A 6,315-nucleotide genomic window follows, 5' to 3' on the forward strand; every position below is an offset into this window, starting at 1 on the left:
TGCAGGGAGTGCATCCAGCAGGTACTGTGCCCTGCATGAGGTCTCTATAACTTGTGGGATGGCCAGAATGGTGAGCAGTAGTGAAGGCGTGGAGTCCCCAGCAGCCTGATCCCCCACACTCCAGATCTTTCTCCTCTTGTTCCCCATCCTGTCTCTACTAACTGTTCCTGAGGATATAACTCAGACAGTTCTCCAAGAAGGAGGCTGGGAGCTCAGCTCAGATACCTGGTGCAGGCAGAGGGGGCAGCAGCTAAGGGTCAGAGGCTCCTAGCATCCCAGCCCAGATCACTATACCCACCTGCTCATGCCTGAACCCCACTCCAAGGATCACTAGATTCCTCCCACTCTGAGCTTCACTCCAGATACCCTCCACAAGGCAGGCTGGGTCAGGACAATATGGGGAACTGAGACTAAGGTCCTAGCCAGCATGGGTCAGTTGGGTTCCTGTTTCCTCAGTGCTCTAATGGCCTCCAGGCATTAAGAAATGCCGTGGCTCAAGTGGCTAAGGCGCCAGTCACACACACCTGAGCTGGTAGGTTCAAATCCAGCCCAGGACTGTCAAACAACAATGATGGCTGCAACCAAAAAATAGCCAAGGCATTGTGGTGGACACCTGTGGTCCCAGCTACTTGGGAGGTGGAGGCAGGAGACTCGGTTGAGCCCAAGAGTTGGAGGTTGCTGTGAGCTATGATGCCATAGCACTCTAACCCAGGGGGACAGTCTTGCCCCCTGGTGCCCCTCAAAAAAAGGCTCTGTCTCAAAAAAAAAAGAAAGAAATACCATGATTGACTGGGCACCTGTAGCTAAGTGGTTAGGGCTCTGGCCACACACTTCAGAGCTGGTGGGTTCGAATCCAGCTGAGGCCTGCTAAAAAAAACAAACAAAAATGAAACAAACAAACAAAAAATAGCCGGGCATTGTGGCATACACTTGTAGTCCCAGCTACTTGGGAGGCTGAGGCAAGAGAATTGTTTGAGCCCAAGAGTTGGAGGTTGCTGTGAGCTATGATGCCACAGCACTCTACCAAGGGTTACAGAGTAAGACTCTGTCTCAATTAAAAAAAAAAAAGCAATGATCTGCAGTATGGCATTGTACAGTCAACAAACGGTAGGTGCTGTGCACTTGAAAATTTGTTGGGAGAGATTTTTCAGCCAATGTTTTTTTCCATGAAAAAAGAAAAAACAGGCTCAGCACCTGTAGCTCAAGTGGCTAAGGTGCCAGCCACATACACCTAAAGTGGTGAGTTCAAATCTAGCCTGGGCTTGCCCAACAACAATGATGGCTGCAACCAAAAAAAATAGCCAGGCGTTGTGGTGGGCGCCTGTGGTCCCAGTTACTTGGGAGGCGGAGGCAGGAGACTCACTTGAGCCCAGGAGTTAGAGGTTGCTGTGAGTTGTGATGCCACAGCACTCTACCCAGGGGGACAGCCTGAGGCTCTGTCTCAAAAAAAAAAAAGGAAAAAACAAAAGGATGCAAGGAAACTTTGGGAGGTCATGGATATATTTATCATGTTGATTGTGGTGATGCTATCACTGGTGTTTGCATATGTCCAAACTCACCCAGTTGTACACATTATATATATGTTATTTATAGATGTACAAAACCTCACATTTTATATGTGCAGGTACTCAATCATGCCTCAATAAAACTGTCTTTAAAATTAAATTAAAGTTTTTTAATTTTTTAAATTAAATCATAGCAGTTCACATTAATACTATCGTGGGGTACAGTGTGCTGTTTCCGTATACAATTTGAAATACTTTCATCCAACTGGTTAACATAGCCTTCATATCTTTTAAATTTTTATTTATTTATTTTATGTATGTATTTATTTTTATTTTTATTTTGGGGGACAGAGTCTCACTTTGTCACCCTCAATAGAGTGCTGTGGCATCATAGTTCACAGCAACCTCAAACTCTCGGGCTCAAGCAATTAATTCTCTTGCCTCAGCCTCCCAAGTAGCTGGGACTATAGGTGCCTGCCACAATGCCTGGTTAGGGGTCTCACTCTTGCTCAAGCTGGTCTCAAATTCATGAGCTTAAGCAATACGCCTGCCTCCACTTCCTAGAGTGCTAGGATTACAAGGGTGAGCCACTGTGCCCAGCTAACTTAAAATTTTAAAAAAGAGGCTTAGTGCCTGTAGCACAGTGGTTATGGCACTGGCCACATCCACTAAGGGCCAGCTAAGCCATAATGACAACTGCAACAAAAGAATAGCTGCACATTGTGGCAGGCACCTGTGGTCCCAGCTACCTGGGAGGCTGAGGCAAGAGAATCACTTAAGCCCAAGAGATTAATGTTGCTGTTAGCTGTGATGCCACGGCACTCTACTGAGGGCGACATAGTGAGACTGTCTCAAAAAAAAAAGTCTCTTGATCTCTTTCTATTGGGAGCACTATCCCTTCCACAGCTCCAGTGGCTGTCAGTTTCCTAAGGAGATGACCAACCATGCCTGTACTTACTACTTACTGTGTTTCAGCCACTGTCTTGGGGGCTCCCATATCTGATGTGACACAACAGCCCCCTATGTGAGAAATGTTCATGCCCACTTTATAGGTTGGGACACTGAGGCCCACACGCAGCAAGACTTGGAAGTCCTGAGATAGCTTCACTCCACCATCTCAAGATGTGACCTTCAGTACTACCATTGAAACCACCCCCTTCAGGTGACATGAGAGGCTGGATCCTAGGTAGGTCTTCTGCCCTCTTGACTACAGCCAGGCGGAGGAGGCCAGACAAGATTCCCAGCTCTGGAGATGGTTTTGCGGTCTCAGTTTCCCCATCTGTACAATGAGCACATTCGATACCATCTCAAAAGTTCCACAACTTGGTTATTCCATGTATCCTTGAGATTGGTGCAGAAATTTTTACTTGGTAATCAAATTGAATTTATTAAGAAGGAAGTTCTAAGTCATTAACTGTGGTTGTGGTAGGAATTATTCTTGCTAATACTGTGCATGGGATCAAAGAAATGAGGCAGCCATGTAAAACAGTTTAGTGGTTCCTCAAAAAATTGAACAGTTGGCTCGGCGCCTGTGGCTCAAGTGGCTAAGGCGCCAGTCACACACACCTGAGCTGGTAGGTTCAAATCCAGCCCAGGACTGTCAAACAACAATGATGGCTGCAACCAAAAAATAGCCGTGCGTTGTGGCCGGCGCTTGTGGTCTCAGCTACTTGGGAGGCGGAGGCAGGAGACTCGCTTGAGCCCAGGAGTTGGAGATTGCTGTGAGCAGTGAAGCCATGGCACTCTACCCAGGGGGACAGCTTGAGGCTCTGTCTCAAAAAAAAAAAAAAAATTGAACGGTTACCATGTGATCCTTGAGGTCTATGAAAGATAAATTAAAAACATATATCCAAAATTGGACATGATGTTGTGCACCTACAGTCTCAGCAACTCAGAGGCTGAGGTGGGAGGATTGCTTGAGCCCAGGAGTTTGATAATAGCCTCAGCAACATGCCAAGACCCCGTCTCTAGACCAAACCAACCCAAACAACAAAAAATACTTCCATACAAAAATTAGTACATGGGGCAGCACCTGTGGCTCAAAGGAGTAGGGCGCCGTCCCCATATACTGGAGGTGGTGGGTTCAGACCTGGCCCCGGCCAAAATCTGCAAAAAAAAAGATTTAAAAAATTAGCATACACTGTTAATAGCAGCATTATTCACAAACGGTGAAAAGATGAAAACAATCCATCAATGATAAATGGATAAACACAACATGGTTCGTCCACATACAGGAATATCATGCAGCCATGAAAAGGAAGGAGGCTCAAAAAAAAAAAAACCCAAGGCTTGGTGCCTGTGGCTCAAGCGGCTAGGGCACTGGCCACATACCCATGAGCTGGCAGGTTTGAATCCAGCTCGGGTCCCCCAAATAACAACAATGGCTGCAACCCCCCCAAAAAAATAGCCAGGCGTTGTGGCGGGCACCTGTAGTCTCAGCTACTTGGGAGGTGGAAGCAAGAGACTCGCTTGAGCCCAGGAGTTGGAGGTTGCTGTAAGCTGTGATGCCATGGCACTATACCCAGGGGGACAGCTTGAGGCTCTGTCTCAAAAAAAACCCCAAAACCAAAACAAAACAGGAAGGAGGTTCTGACACAGGCTACAATGTGGATGGACCTTGAGGACATTGTGCTCAATGAAAGATGCAGGCACAGAAGGACACACAGTGTGCAACTCCATTTATAAGAAATGTCCAGAATAGGTTCCGCACCCATAGCTCAGCACTGGCAGCAGTGGTTACAGCGCTGGCCACATACACCGGGGATGGTGGGTTCGAACCTGGCCCGGGGCCTGCTAAACAATAATGACAACTACAAAATTGCTGGGTGTTGTGCTTGTAGTCCCAGCTACTTGAGGCAAGAGAATCGCTTAAGCTCAGGAGTTAGAAGTTGCTGTAGGCTGTGACGCCATGGTACTCTACCAAGGGTGACTAAGTAAGACTGTCTCAAAAAAAAAAAAAAAGAAAAAAAAGAAGGGGCAGTATCTGTGGCTCATTGAGTAGGGCGCCAGCCCCATATACCAAAGGTGGCAGGTTCAAACCCAGCCCCGGCCGAACTACAACCAAAAAAAAAAAAAAGAAAGAAAGAAAAAGAAAAAGAAATGTCCAGAACAGGCAGATCCACAGAGATGAGAAGTGGATTCTAGTGTCAGGGGCTAGTGGGCTGGGGATTGTTAGGGTGACTGCTAATGGACACTAGGCTTCTCTTAGGGTAATAGAACTCCAGAACTTTAGAAAGGTGATGGTTGGCTGGCAATGTGAATGGGCTAAGTGTGAATTCTGGTACATTTTCTAGTTAAGTGTAGAAAACTATTCAGTAACTATTTTACTACAGTTAAAAAAAAAAAAGAAATGAAGTAAAACTATACATATTCACTTAGTCACTCATTCATTTACCCATTCACCAATTCACTCATTCGCTAATTCATTCATTCATTCACTCACTCATTCAATCATTCATGCACTCACTCATTCACAAGACTGACACAGCCCTGGGTTGCATATGTGTGGAGGAGGCCATCAAATATCTGCTCAGACAATTGTGAAGCTGCCACAGTAGCAAGAGCTGACAAATGAGGCTGACTGTGTCTGGATAGCTTCAGACAGGGAGCCCTGAATTCCTTGTGCGTGAGGAGACTGGGAACTTCCCAGGACACTCAAGGCGAGACCTGGAGTATGAAGGAACACTTAGGTGGGAAAAGGTGTGAAAGAGCTGGTGTTCCTGGCAGTAGGCATAGCCTGTGCAAAGGCTCAGTGACCACAAGAGCACGGTGGGGTCCGGCCCAGTAGAGAGGGCCCAGAGAAGTGCAGGGGCCTCGCCCAGTTTGGGGGACCTCAGAGAAGGGTTGGGGAACCTAAGAAACCTTTAAAAACCTACTAAAAACCAATCAGTGGTCTAAGGTATACTTAGTTAGGTGGGAAAAAACTAGGATAAAAAAGTCCCTTCCTTTTCAGTTTTCAGTCAACTTTTTTTTTTAGAGACAGTTTCATTTTGTCGCCCTCGGTAGAGTGCTATAGCGTCACAGCTCCCAGAAACCTCCAGCTCTTGGGCTTAGGTGATTCTCCGGAGTAGCTGAGACTATAGGCGCCCACCACAACACCCAGCTATTTTTTTGTTGCAGTTTGGTCAGGGCCGGGTTCAAACCCACCACCCTTGGTATGTATATGGTACCTACTGAGCCACAGGCGCTGCCCTCCAATCAAATTTTTAAAATTATGTGCAATATGGTGCCATTTATGTAAAAGAAAAAGTATACATATATTAGTACAAACTGAGATAGCAAATTGAAAGAAATCAACACCTAGCATCACCCACAATGATACTGGAGGGGGGTTGTGGGTGACTTAGAGTTATTCTTTTTTCTTTTTTTTGAAACAGAGTCTCATTGCATCACCCTTGATAGGGCCATGGCTCCATACCTCACAGCAACCTCAAACTCCTAGGCTTAAGTGATCCTCTTGCCACCTGAGTAGCTGGGACTACAGGTGGCCACCACAACACCCAGCTATTCTTAGAGATGGGGTCTCACTCTTGCTCAGGCTGATCTCAAACTCCTGAGCTCAGGCAATCTACCCACCTTGACCTCCCGGAGTGCTAGGATTACAGGCATAAGTCACTGTGCCCGGTCCCTATTTTTTTTTTTTTAAGTGCGTTGTTTTGTTTGGGAAGAAAGGGTCTTGCTCTGTTGCCCAGGCTGGAGTGCAGTGGTGCAATCACAGCTCACTTCAGCCTCAGACTCCTGGGCTCAACTGATCCTCCTGCCTCAGCCTTCCATGTAGTAAGACACCTTGATTTTATTTTTTTATTTTTTT

The sequence above is a fragment of the Otolemur garnettii genome, unplaced genomic scaffold, assembly GCF_000181295.1.
Source record: "Otolemur garnettii isolate 467f Iridium unplaced genomic scaffold, OtoGar3 scaffold00029, whole genome shotgun sequence".
In the NCBI taxonomy this organism is placed as follows: Eukaryota; Metazoa; Chordata; class Mammalia; order Primates; family Galagidae; genus Otolemur; species Otolemur garnettii.